The sequence below is a fragment of the Protopterus annectens genome, chromosome 11.part0 (genome assembly GCF_019279795.1).
Source record: "Protopterus annectens isolate FY-2018-M chromosome 11.part0, PAN1.0, whole genome shotgun sequence".
NCBI classification, from domain to species: Eukaryota; Metazoa; Chordata; order Ceratodontiformes; family Protopteridae; genus Protopterus; species Protopterus annectens.
The window spans coordinates 138,089,250-138,104,305 of NC_056745.1; the positions used below are offsets into that span (position 1 = coordinate 138,089,250).

General features: G+C 40.0%; 1 protein-coding gene across 5 annotated transcripts in view; it reads left to right on the top strand.

Moving 5' to 3' along the window:
• Nucleotides 1–15,056, top strand: part of LOC122815212 (voltage-dependent L-type calcium channel subunit alpha-1C-like) — a 2,602,552-nt gene that overhangs the window by 1,924,526 nt on the left and 662,970 nt on the right. The window lies entirely within an intron of this gene.

The following is a 15,056-nucleotide window of genomic DNA, read 5'->3' on the forward strand; positions in this document are numbered from 1 at the left end:
AACATATTCTAATTCGGATTTCCACTTCTTGGCTGCATTTTCTATCATGAAAACCTTATTCAGGCTTACATCGGAGAAGACATGCAGTATATTCATGGTCAGTGTCTGTACTTCTAGACAGTTTCAGGAGTTCACCAGGTCTGGAAGGGTCAAAAATTCTGTAAGACTACTCCTGAACTGACAACTGCTATGTTTAAATATGCTACAAGTCAGAAATTTCAACTGTCTGGCCTTGGTATTAAAGAATTTGTAGAAGACGAAGATATGTCATACACATTTTCACTGCTTTTATCACCTGCCTTTGAGGTGTGCAACCAGGTGGATAGCAGTCAGTAATTTAGTGGTTCAAATGGTTGTGAGGGGCTAGCATCTCTGAAGTCCTGATGATTTAATTTTTTATCAGCTAATTTCTGAAGTGGTGCACATACAGCTTATTGGTAAATATAAACTTTCTTCTGTCAGGGTTTATGCTACAAACCAATTATTATACCTTGGGCTATAGGCGTTATTACCTTAAATGATTCATACAGCTTTAATAAGTAATTCAGATTTCAAAATAACAGTAATACTGTCAGTTACAAGATACATGTTTCAATAATTTAAAAACATTCAGATTCACAGCACAGCACAGCAGTGATGGCAGATCTAAGTTAGAGCAAAGAATGCAAGACTTCAAAGAGCTGTGAAACATAAGCAAGGATTCATAGTCAAGTTGTGAAGTATGCAACATGTAGATGCATAGGAATCAGCATCCAGTACTAAGGGAAGTGTTATCTCTAACGAGTAACATGCTACAATTTTACAAAGAGATTATTGATTGGTTCTGAGTAGATCATGCCTTTTTAGAGGCCATGGTTGACATGTTTCCTGCTAACATGATTTGTAGGAAAGAGTGGCCTTTCCATTTTTTTTTAAACCAAGGTATATGAAGTTCTTTCTAGTCTATCTACAGGTGTCTTTCAAAGACTTACAAGGGACATGCTAGGTATTTCACAAATCTGTACATTTAGAATACTCAGCAAGTTTCTCTACATAGCCCTTCAATGTATGGATGAGCATATATGGTTTTCTAGCACACCTCAGGAAAGAGCTGTCTTCTGCCTTTCTGAGGTAGTGGGTCTTACAGACTGCAGGCATGTAACAGTAAAGGCCCTACATGGCCCAGAATCTTAAATGTTTGTGAACAGGAAGGGATGCCATTCTGTGAACTGAAAGTAGTGTGTGATGCATACAGAATCATAAAAATGTGTCCGTACAACACCTAGGCATTTTCTTATGATTCATATATATGGCAGACATGTGAGGTGTGTCTCCACTTCTTGCATGTTGACATACTGTAGAGCCATCCATTTAGCTTCCAGGTGCTGTAAATTCATCCTTGGATAAATTGCACTGTCTGCTGCTACTAGGGTGTAATTTTTGTTCATGAAACACTCTATAAACATCATCTAGACATAACTGTTCAAATGCAGAAACCAAAGGATTTAACTTGGGTAAAAAAGAGCTTGGTTTTTTAAACATAAATTCCCCATTTTCACCATTGTTAGCATACATAATTTTCTACATTAAATTGCGTGTAAATAGCTTAATATCAAATGCAATTTCAGTAATGTCAGAGTCAGCAGTCGGGATCCCTTTACATTTATGGTATTAGGTAAATGTTATGAGAACTTGAGGGGTGGTGACACCAGAGTTCAAACTGAGAACCTGGTGGCTAAATGGATTGTGAGAGTAAGAGCTAACACAGGACATGGTCTTAATGACCATGTACCATTGAGACCCATCCTGAAAAATAGACCATTACGTAGGTAGAATCTGTTACATTTATGTGGTTTATATGTATTTGCATTATGCATTTTTTGTAATATTGCTTTTATGAAATGTGGTTTTTGTAATGAAGTTTTTATATATTTTACCATGCATTTTACTGTGGGCTGAATACAATTGTTCTTTGTGCCTTTAAGAGTTTTCTCTTTTTAATCATGTGACTAGCCAATTCTTAGTATAAGAATGGGTGTGTTGAGTGCTGCTTTTTATACACCCGAAGAAGCCTTGTGGTGAAAGCGCTTGTGTGTCTTGTAATAAATCAGCTGAAGAAACTGGAGCCTTGCCTCTGCCTGCTTTTATTCTTTGGATTTGTTTTGTGTTTTTGCAGAGGTACATGTTTACTGTTGGAATTATATTTTGCTTTGCTTATATTTGAGCATATGTTTTGCCTGCTCAAAATCTATTTCCACTGCTTTAATATGTCTGGATGGAACACACTAGGATGATGCTATCACTGACTGCAGGATGTTGTAAGGATGTTGCATGCTATATAACGTGCTAATTAGGGAACAGACAGGGCAACCCCATGAAACTGGTGCACTTTCAGTGCCATCAGATGAGAGGGATGTAGCTCAAGATCAAAACAGTAGCCACCCCTCCCCCAGATAAAGATGGGCTCAGTACATGGCAGCATGGATGAAGCAAAGATGTCTTGCTTGAAACTATGGCCCTGATAAGGACACAGTAACAGAGTGGTGCCACACAAAACAAACAATATGAATGCAGTGTTAATATCTTTCAATGCATTGTCAGTCGCATCATGCATCAGACATTCCCACATAGAACACACAGGAGGGAGGCTGGAGTAATCCACAGTCATCAATATTTGCATAGGTGCGTAGAGGCACAATGACACGTCTGTCTAAATACGGGTCTATATTATAACATTGAAGTCTTAAAACTTCGAATGTTATAATAGTGACCCCAGTTCAGTGAACGCTTGAAATAGCAAAGCTGCAGAACACCGAATATTTTCCTAAATACACAGAGTGGGAGGACATATCACAGTATGTGAAGATGGAAGTCTTGAGGTGATGGGCACATTGTGCTAGGGATTAAATCCTCCTGTGCTGTAGATGTGGTAGTACTACATTAATAATCTTGGGCCACTTTACTTGCCTGGTGCATTAAAATACTGGCATCCCATAACAGGAATGGTGAGTGATCTGGACTGAGTCTGATGGTGATTTGTTCTGCCAGTGGAGACTGATTGCTGTGAATCCTGTGACTAGGGTGGCACACTGTCATGCATTGCTTGGCATAAGTGAGAACTGTTTCTTTGCAATGGGTACCCCCACTTAGCCATGCCATGTACATTTCTTGCTCCAGCCTCTGACAACAGCACCAATCTAGGTAGTGATGGTGACGCTGTAAATCTTTAACATGGAGATGGGCCAGGAAGCAGTGTTCACCACCTTGGCCTTCATCAGCCCAGTCATTACACTATTCCTGTACTCCATGCCTTCATGGAGCAGCTGATTGTGCTGGGTGACAGCCTCAGAAATGCCACACAACACAACAGTCAGCTTCATGACAGATTTGTTAGCTATAGAATGTGCATGTACAATAGCATGGTACATCTGCTGATTGATCTAAAGTGCTGCATTCGTGTTAGGGGGCCACCTGTGATGTATGAGAGCTTCAGACACCCCTGCAAGGCTGCTTTGTTGTGGATATACCCTCATCAGATGCAGTGGGGTCATCTGCTACCACAGCAATAGGGAGAGCATTGCTAGTGCTTGCAGCTTGGAGGCAGACCTTATTGGGGATGATGAGTTGTACACGCCTTCAACCTATTCTGTAGGTCCAACCAGGATACAGACAAACAAAGCCACAGTAACATCTGACTATGATTCTGGTATTTGTGCCTGGGCATCATTATCAGCCCCTGCACAAATGCTGAGATGTGCCTATTGTGGTGCCCCAATCTCTGAGTGTGTCACTGTACCATTTGTCTTCCCTGTTAATACACAAAAGAAGACAACCAGCGTGAGAATGATTACCTGTGATAATTAGTATATCAATGCTGCATGCATGCTAAAGGTGACCATGCAAGGCATACCACCCAATTGCAATGTACCTCTGTTGCTGTCCTGATGTGTCTGGGTATTTGATTTTCTGATATTCCTATGACAAAACATTGTCAGGTTATGGTTTGGTCAGTCTGTGGTTCATGTGTTCACTTGTGCTGTTCTTCTTCAACTGCTACTAACCTAGTTCATCCTTCACTGAGATGCCAGGGTGTTGTTCCATTCTGATGCCTTTTTAAGGGATGATCCCAGTGTTGTTGTCCCCTTCAGTGGATAGCAGAAATTCCTCTGGCTCTGTTAGCCTGTTGTTCCCAGGTGCCACCCACTGTAGCCAGCTTCACAGCTGCTAATAAATGTGCATTTACCCTGGCATGGTGTAGCATTTTGTGACATGGTAACATTGCTCCAGTTGTGCAATTCTGCCCTTCCACTGTACTGCTGTTGTGGACCACTGTCTGCCATATGTGGTCCTATAAATACTGGTCAGCATACCATCTCCCCAAGTGCTGCATATAGGTCATGAGTGCTTTTAACAAGATGTCATTTTCAGCTGAACTGAAATTGTCCACCCTCTGCCCAGCTCATCAACATGTGAACATGCAGACATCTGTGGACAAAAGGTACATGACTATATAGTTCTGGGAGTGGTAAAGCGACAGCTTCAAACATAGGGGTACCTTGGTATACTATACCATAGTGATGAGGCAGTGAATAAGGATATGCTATACTGTAGTAGGAGGGACAGATGGGAGCATATATGGCTGGTGTATTTGCCACACAGTGCCACACATGGACTTCATGCACAGCCTGTCCTGTATTAATTAGAACTTACAGGTATGTATACAAAAAGACAGTCATCCAAGGTGCCACTATTGGTGGTCACATCGGTGAACACAGGTGACACAGCTGTACAATATAATGGGGGTGGGTATGTTAGTACAGACATATAACAGTCAAGTAGCCACCATTGTCTAGCATATACTTTAGACAGGGAATACCATCTAGCATATACTTTAGACAGGGAATGCAGTCTCCACATGGTGTGAGAGGTATGTACAGAAGAAGGTTGTCCTGATATCATGGATTTCCTTGTTACTAGTAGAATATATGTACACATGACACATTGCAGGTACACATTTTTTTTTATTGCTAGGCTTATGGAAATAGAATACCTTTACAAGGGAGCATATATCCTTAGGAAGGTAGACAAAGACAGCTTATCATACACTTATCAAGTCCACTGCATCTCCGTAGAGGTGCTTATAAATAATTAAAGAGATGCTATTCCTCAGAAAACTGCTCCTCTAAAATAGCTTTTCAACTTTGCATGGGTTAGCATTCAGTATAGTAGAGCATTTTTAACTGTATTTGAACAGCATGTATGCAAATGAAGCCAAGTTTGATGAATTACTATCAATATGACTATAAATCAAAACCAAGAACAAAAAACAAAACCAAGACCATCTCAAAACCTTCATGACTATAAATCACTTATTTTGTTGCTTCAGCTCCCATCTGATATTCTGGGACCACACGCTTGTGGGGGAAACCTAGATGATTGCATGCATTTGATTCTGTGTGCACTGTGAATTTTGCAGTTGCATGCAGGACTTCTTGCTAATCCAGAAGCACATCCTGAGCATTTCAGATTAAACTTTGGAACTTCTCACCAACCTATATTTTTTCCTTTACTCATTGTGCCTTTTTGGATAAGAAGATACTTAAGACCTCCTTCAAAACCAAAATCATAATAGCAGTGATTCCTTTAGTTCATATGCAGCAGGAGTTCTACTCTTTACTGTTGCCCTGCAGAAACAAGAAAATAAAGATTTCAGGCTTCTTTTGAATTGGAGCAATCAAGTTCTTTCACATAGGGTACATTTTATGACAGCCTCATTAAAATTACTCTTATGTACTCAAAGGTGGAAGACTGGATCTGCTCAATAGCAACACAGGATACTTATCTGCTTATCTAGAGTTAGCCAGACAAGTGACCAGACACCAAGTTTTAAGGACCTTGTTTCTTGGTATGGATTTTGTCATTTTGGCCTTTGCATGCTTCTGAGACAGCCTGTCAAATATTTATTCACTGCAGCAGTAAATGTTCAGATACAGGATTTCTCGTGACGTCCCCTCCCTGGACCACTGATGTTGACAGTATTTTATAGAAGTCATCCTTTTGGGGCCTGCATTGTATCTTTCGTGTTTGTTCTTGTTGGTTGCCATTACCATCAGTCAGTTTGTTTCTTGCTTTACTCATTAGCAAGTTTCCCATATAGGATCCGATATATAAACTCTTAATATCAGGAACTTCCTGCTAGGAGACTAGACAGAATCCCACATTTTTTTGCTTTAGATAATATTCTTAAACTAGTGACGTTTGAACAAGAGCACCACCCCAATTATATGTCAGTAAAAACATATCTGTTCCTATTAACATCTAATCAAGATTGTAATTACATTTATGTACTTAAGGACTTAACTTAAGTTTCCCCCTACTCCTGCCTCAGTGATCACTTTGTAATTTCAGCTGCCATCCTTCATACACACTTCCTTCTACTAGGGCCTACTTTTCCACCAGTTTCCAAGTACTGTTTATCCACAATCAGTTAACTTTCTTTGTTGCCCCCCCCCCCCGACTTTCCCCTCTACTAGTGTACCTAACATGCTGTCCCTGAACAACCTATCCCTGCTCTCCCCGACCTATTCCCACCATAGAGTACTGAAGAATACATTTCTATCTCTATTTAATCGTATCCATCTGACCTCCCATTTTAAGCATTTTGTGAACTGCATAACTAGAACTAAAGATATGATGTTGTTCTATCTCGCCTTCATTCTTACTAGGTTGGGTTCGGATCTGATCCTCGGATCCGTCTCAGCCTTTATTTTCAAGCTCGAGGCCTTCTGCCAGCTTGTGGCTAAAACGCTGTCCCAGCATGCATTAGAACCCTCTTCAGATCTTGTTTGCCGCTAAACAAGATCGGGTGTTCGTCTGCTAGCTCTGGCTGAGTATTAGCTTTATTTCCTTGTTTAACCTTTAAAATTGCCTTTTTTGTTATTTTACTTTATACTGTGATTATTTAGTGAATAATTATTTTTTCTGCTATTGTAGCTATTTTTTCCAATTGTCCGTCACCTTTCCTTTAGGCCCTGTTGTCCCTCTCCCAGCTCCCTTTTTACAGTTAAATAGTCCATTTTAGTTAGAGGGTTGTTATCCCTTTCTTGTTTCTTTCCGTGACGTTTTTTAGATACAGTTCATTTAAGTTAGAGAACTATTTTCTCAGCCCATTTAAGTTAGAGGGCATTGTCTAACTTTCTCTGTCTTCTGGGCATAGCCTGTTTAAGTTAGAGGGCTGTGCCTCCCCTTATTTCCTTTTGTGTTTTTCCTTTTTTTCCATCAGTTTGACCCATTTAAATTAGAGGGTCTAACTTTAGTTTAAAAAAAAAGTTTGTTCTTTCTGATTCTATCCAGTTAGTTTTTCTCTGTCAAAATGTCTAACAAAGATTCAAAACCAATGAGGTTCAAAAAATGCAAAGGCTGTGGAAAGAAAATGCCCTTAAGTGATAGACACACACTTTGTGTTTATTGCCTTGGGGCTGTCCATCTCCAGGAGTCATGCTCTGTTTGTCATGCCTTTACTCATAGAGCGCTCCTGCAGAGGATGAACAAATTAATACTGAAAGGACTTTTAAAAACCTCCTTCTCAGAGGCTTTAGAAGAAGGTCCGGGTTTATCCAAAACTGACAAGTCTCCCACCTCAAAATCTGACACATCTTGACAAATCCAAAAAGAGCTCTTCCTCTTCCACTTTATCGGAACAGACAAAAAAGATACCAAAAATCTCCACCTCAGATCCAAAGCTTATTGGATCCGACAAATCATCTTCAGCTCAGACACTGTCTACCTCGGTACCAGTTGAGTTTGAAATACGGAGATAGTCTCCAGCCTTGGGGCCATTCTCCCCTACACTCAGATTGCCTATCCTGCTACGATCAAAGTCTCCAACCTCCTCGGCTCGGTCTTCCAGGAGTCTTTTGATTGACTATGTGGATCAGGTGGTACATAGGCTTTTGAAGACACTGGCAATGACTAAATGTTTGTTGGATCCGACCCTGAGGGCTTCGGATCCTACCACATCAACCCCTTCTGCTTCAATTCCTCCTCTGATCGAACCCCTGGCTTCAGAGTCAGAAGATCCAGAGCTGATCATAGTGGAACCCTCTGATCCGAGACCTACTAAAGGATCTGTGGATCTGACCATGGCTCCAACATCCTCAGCTCCATCTGAGCTGATGGAGTCTAGGAGCCAACACTCTCCAGTTGGGTCCAGGGAGGCAGGTTGGATCAGACAGTTATCCGATCCCACTTTGCCTCTTGGGGCCTCGGGTCGGCTGAGCTTGGCTCCTACCTTGGCCTGTCATCTTTGGTTCTGGGGGGGTCCCTCGGATTCTTTGGATCCAGGGATATCCTCGGATCAGGGACAGTGTGCTTTTGAAGTAATGAGCGTGCTGTCTCCACAGACGGCTCCACTGTAATCTCTGGATGTTCTACCCCCAAAAGCTCCAGTGTCTGCCCCTATACACCTGCATCCACAGGGACACAGAGATCCTAGGCCTCAGGATGCCCCAGAGGGCACCCCCCCCCACTCTTCCAAAACCTCCACAGAATACCTCTCTGAGGAGGTCCCTCGGAAGAGCCTTTGCAAGAGGGAGCACTTAGACTCCCCAGAGGAGTCCGTCACTTCTGATACAGACCTCGAAGCTGAAGGGTCCCCATGGTCGCCTCCTGATGATGTCTTCTTTCAAGACATCCTGGAAATGCTAAAGCAGAGAGGTGGCTGGAAGTCCACCAACTCTTCGACTATGTGGCAGAGGGGGGCCGCAAAATCAGGGCAACAGAGATTCTTTCTTTGGTAAGTGCTTTCAGTGCTCCTGAATGAAGGCCTGCCTGTCCAGCTCTGGAGGGAGTCAGGGGTTGCTTATCTTTGTACCAGGAAGCCTGGCAACAAGTAACAAAAGAAAAATGGGTAGAAAGCATCATATCCAGAGGTTGCACCATACTTTTTTCCCCATCCCATTCTAAAGATTAATAAGGTTCCAGATGTTCCACCCAGTCAAAAGGAACAAGCAACTTTAGAAATTCAAACGTTGCTAGACAAAAGAGCCATTCATAGAGTCCCCTCAGACCAAATAGGATCTGGAACTTACTCAAGATTCTTTTTAGCTCCAAAGAAAACAGGGGACTGGAGACTAATACTGGACCTCAGCAATTTAAACAAATCAGTAAGAAAGACCAAGTTCCGGAGGGTGACACTGCATTCAATACTCCCATTCCTGGGACAAGACAATTGGATGTGCTCTATAGATGTCCAAGATGCATACTACCACATAAAAATGGACAGGCAATCCAGGAGTCACTTGTGCTTTTGGCTGGGAGCCAGTCACTACCAGTTTTGAGCTCTGCCCTTTGACCTCACTACAGCCCCGAGAGTGTTCACCAAATGTATGTCAGTAGTCGCAGCTCACTTGAGACTTCTAGGATTCCGGGTGTTTCCATACTTAGACGACTGGCTCCCAACCGCTACGACCAAGCATCTGCTAATGAAAACAAGAGACACAACCTTGCAACTCTGCTCTCACCTAGGAATTACAATAAACTACGAAAATCTGCCTTAGTGCCTTCTCAGCATGTGGTATTCATAGAGGCAGAATTAAACTCAACAAACATGATGGCCAGACTCCCTTCAGAAAGAATTGAAGTTCTAAGGCACCAGGTTTCATACATTTTAAGAAAGAAAAAAGTTCAAGCAAAGATGGTTCTAAAATCCCTGGGAATCATGGCAGCAGCAATCATTTTGATCCCCCCCAGCATGTCTTTACATGAGAATTTTCCAGTTGTTGCTTTCCACTCAGTGGTCCATGCAAGACCTACCAATGTCTCACAAAATAATAATAACAGAAATTGCAATAAGGACCTTCATTGGTGGCTTTACTCCACTTAAGTGACTCTAGATCGACTGCTTGTACTTCCCTAACCACTAACCACAGTGACCACGGATGCCTCTCAGGGTGGGAGGCATTATCTGGGAAAGACAGTCCAAGGCACCTGGCAGGATCATGAGTCCCACTTGCACATCAGTGTCCTAGAAATGAGAGTGGTGCTTCTAACATTGCGAACATTCTAGGACTCTCTTCCGCTGGAAACTATTGCAGAACAGACGGACAATATGTATGTATGGTACATAAACAAACAAGGAGGAACCAGATCTTACCCCCTTTGTTGAGAAGCCCTGAGAGTATGGTAATGGGCAACCTCCTCCCAATGTTTTCTGATAGCAACACACATCCAGGGGAAATCCAGTGTGATAGCGGATAGACTCAGCAGAGCGATTCTGATGCCTCATGAGTGGTCCGTAAAACAGGAAGTAGTGGAAAAGATTTTCCAAAAATGGGGCCAGCCTTGCTGCAACCTTATTGCGAATTCCATGAATGCCAAATGCAGCAGCTACTTTGCCCTTATCCCCCCCTCTGGGAGAGTCACCAAGGGATGCATTTGATCATGATTGTCCCTCAGGTCTCCTCTATGCTTTTCCTCCTTTTCCACTAATTCCCAAAGTATTTCAGAAAGCCAGTTGCTTAGGAAGGGACTTGATACTCATCACCCCATGCTGGCCTCATCAAATCTGGTTCTGCTTCCTGTGGCCTCATTTTCAGGAGGAGCCATGGTTTCTGGACCTGGTTCCAGACCTTCTGACTCATGCATCAGGAACGCGAATCTGATGAAATCCCTGTGTAAGGGAAGAAAGCGCTCAATCCGTGTGTTTTTTATTTTCAGCTACAGTAAAGTTCTGTTTGAGACCGTGGTGCAAGCAGTGTTTGGCTTTTTTGTTAGTGGTGGTTTTGACACTGTTTTCTGCTTGGGTTTATATTCTAATTTCTTCTCATAAGGCTTCAGCAAGAAAGATATATAGAAGCAAATGGGAAAGATTCTTCTTATGGGCTTCTCATAACCATATCGATCCCTTTTCTGCCCCAGTCAATTTTCTAGAATTCCTAGCAAAACCATTCAATGAAGGTGCAGCTGTGGCTACCATTAGAGTTCAGCTAGAAAAACTCTCCAGTTTTCATCTAGGTGAATCAGGCTCTAACAAGGCAATGCAAAGCCTTTCTTAAGGGTACCTTGTTATTAAGGCCACCTATCAGAGACCCTCCAACACCATGAGACTTAAATTTCTTCCTGTCTCATTTAATATTTCCCCCTTTTGAACCAGCATCATCTTGCGAACTGAAATTTTTGACCTGAAAAAAACATTTTCTTGGTAGCAATCACCTCTGCTAGAAGCGTGTCAGAGTTGCAAGCCTTGTCTATTGCTTTTCCATAGGGACAGGGTGTCCTTATGCACAAATCCTTCTTTTTTGGCCAAAGTAACTTCAGAGTCAAATTTGAACCACACTACAGAACTACCAGTCCTCTTCCCAAATTACGAGAACAAGGCAGAATACACGTTACATCAACTGGATGTGTATAGACAGTTATGTTTTCACTTACACAGTACTACAGAATTCCGAAAAACTAACCAGTTATTTATTTCTTTTTCAGACTCAAAGAAAGGTACCCCTGTTTCTAAGGTAACACTTTCTGAATAGATTCCAGATTGCATAACTTTTTATCTATTAGTCTCAAAGTAAAGATCTTCCCAGAAGAGTTAAAGCCCATTCTACAAGAGCCATTGCAACCTCTTCAGCTTTTCTGGCTAAATTACCAATTGATACCATTTTTGCTGTATCAGCATGGGCAAACCACATACCTTTATCACTCATTACAAAGTCGATTTGGCCTCCAGGAATAGGGCCTCTTTTGGTTCCATGATTCTGAGGAATATTCTCCCTTGAGCCACCCAAGACTCTAGGTGCTAGGGACGCTGTCCCAACCTAGTAAGAATGAAGTCGAGATAGGACAATATCACAAAAAGAAGTTATGTACTCACCATAACGTTCCATGTGTGTTGTCCATCTTCACCTTCATTCTTACATCCCACACTCATTCCCCCACCCTTCTTTACTCCTGAAAAACTGAGTCTATAAAGTTCTATTACTTTAATCTTTGACCTTCTTCATCTGATTCTAGTTCTTTCTGTGATACAATCATACCCTTATAATAAGGGCAAACAAGATCTGAAGAGGGTTCTAATGCATGCTGGGATAGGGTTTTAGCCATGAGCTGGCAGAAGGCCTTGAGCTTGAAAATAAAGGTTGAGATGGATCTGAGGATTGGTAAGAATGAAGGCGAAGATGGACAACACACACGGAATGTTATGATGAGTACATAACTTCTTTTTTCTTTCCTGAGACTGATCTTGGGCCTGTTTTTTCCTCCCATCCTTCCAATTTCTGTTTCTCCCTATATTGTCAGCTCTTGTGAGCTGGTGCATTTTGTTTCTTTTCTAACCCATACTTGCCAACTCCCTCTATTACCTCATATGCAAAAGTTCCACATAAACTATATTCCATTTGGAAAAATTACTTTTCATTAGAGCATACTATCTGCCAAAGCTTATGCACTCGTTTTGAGTTTCAAAACATATAGACCCTACTGGCTTAACCCTCCCAACATCTCCAGCATAAGACATTTTCGTCTCCCCTCCTTCTGAAGCTGGTCTGGCATCAGAAACTGTCTCTGTAATATATGTGGTTTCTGATGACACAAGATGTACCAGTTCTTCAACGTTCTCCACACCTGTTAAGATTACCACCAATCATTGTCAATCGGGTCCAAGTCTTTTTTTCTAATTTTTTAGTTTCCAAATGTTGCCTTGCCCTGCAATCCCTATTTTACATTATGTCTTTCACCATATATCATCCTGCTGAGCCTAGATGGTGTGTAACCATATTTTAACTTAAGAAGCAAGACAATGCATAACAAAAAATGTCCAAATATCCAGGTTAGAAAATGTCCTCCTTTTGACTTACATAACCCACAAAACACATATGTCTTCTAAAGTGCAAAAAAACAGAAGACTGAGATTTTTACACCTTAGAAAACAAAAAGAAAAACCAAATAGATGGAAAACGCTCACTTTATTAACAGACAGACAAAGCTTTCGGGAATATCCCTTCTTCAGTGTTAAATTCAAATAGTGATAAACCTTGGAATTTATAGTAATTTCAAAAAACCCACCACATGACACAGCCATCCAATGTATAACCTAACATCATTAACATCTCATTAAAAATGCAAATAGTTCTAAAAGATACAACTTTCATTCTTATAAATCACACACATATATATATATATATATATATATATATATATATATATATAAACATAAAAATGCATATAAATGCATCTTCAACTCTAAAAATTAATAGAATTATTAATTTATAATAATAATACCTATTTTAACACAGTACGCTCAACAACTGAATTATAAAAATGTTGATGACAAAAGTATAGCTGCAAAATATATTCTTTGCCTACTTATTACAGGTATATCAAACTTATATCCTTCTTTTTGAAATAGCTACCTACCTATATTGTTTCTGTCTAAAATCCAACATCGGTTTTAATGTTATTCTATTATTTAATCCTGGTGTTCTATCCGCTGCTAATCTTATTATCCACTTATATTCTGACATTTCTAACTTATCATTCTGATCACCCAGTCATAAGTTCTTATATATAATGTCTAACACTTTAAATTTAAAGTTATGTGAATTACCTTTATCTAATCTATGTTGTGCTAATGCGTTAGATGGAATATTCCTCTTCATATCTGACCTATGTTCAATAATACAATCTTTTAAACATCTGGAACATTTTCAAACATAGAAACATTGACATTATGTGCATGTAGCTAGATAAACAACCATGGTTGTTTTACAGGTTGCTGCACATTTTATTTCATATTTTAACTTATTTATTGGGTGTTCAAAATATTTTTTTTTGCAGATATCTGAACAACAGCTACAGTTGTAACAGGGAACTATTCCTGTATAATACACTACAGATGTAGTTAAATTCACTATGAAATCTTTGAAACATAATTTTCTCTTCAAATTGCTCATATTTCTATAAGCAAAATAAGGTTTATTGCCTAACAGTACTTGTAGTTCAGGTTGAACCATTAAAATACGCCAATTCCTTTTTATAATCGCCTCTACATATTTTGTCAAATTATTATATGTGGTGACATGCCTTACTACAGGACATATCCACAAAATAAAACCAAAAGTAAACACTGCAACGGCAGGGATCCACACCATAAAAATCTTTATTAGATAGTTGTACACGATTGAGCGCTTTCTTCCCTGCTACCAGGGATTTCATCAGAATCTACATCCATTCCCATTTTCCCCTATAAATACTTAAATTACATCATGATGTCACAAATTGCTAAATTGATTGGTGAATTTAAAGTGCAAAGTGCATTAAAAACATGTTAAAAACCATATAAATACCATATAAATATACACACTTAAATGAAAATTAATAAAAACTTGTAGAATACAATTACATTATTGTTAATTCCATATGTTCCCATAAAACGTCCATTTTCATTTTGTAAATTCCACTTTTCTATTTAATATAGGCTTTATGGTAATGATTTCGTTTAAACCCGGGGGTAGGCTTGCTTGTAATCTTATTTGCCATTTGATTTCTCTTTCTTCTATGTATGTTCTATAGTCCCCACCCCTTGTATTTTTTGATACATTTTCTAAAATTGTAAATCTAAAATCTTTGCAGCCCTGAGAACTACTGATATGCCTATATAGGGCATTATTGGAGTTGTGTGTATTTATCTGGTATGTGTGTTCATATATTCTGTCTTTCAACTTTCTCTCAGTTTTACCTATGTAGAAACTGGAGCAGGTTTCACACATAGCCAGATAGATCACACCAGTGGTTTGACAATTCCCTCTTTCTGGTTTCACCACATTTTGTAAATAATTATTGATTTTTAGATTTTGTTCTGTACATATATATTTACACTGTGGGCAATTGCCACATTTTGTAGTCCTATGTTTATAATTCAACTTACTATGCATTTCAAAATTCTTTTTCAAGTTTGCACCAACTTTGTATACAAAATTGGGTTTGTTACCCCCTATATTCCACAACTTGGGGTTATTCCTCAAAATAGCCCAATTCTTTGTTATAATTTTCTCTACCTCCCTTGCATAACCTCTGAGTGGTAC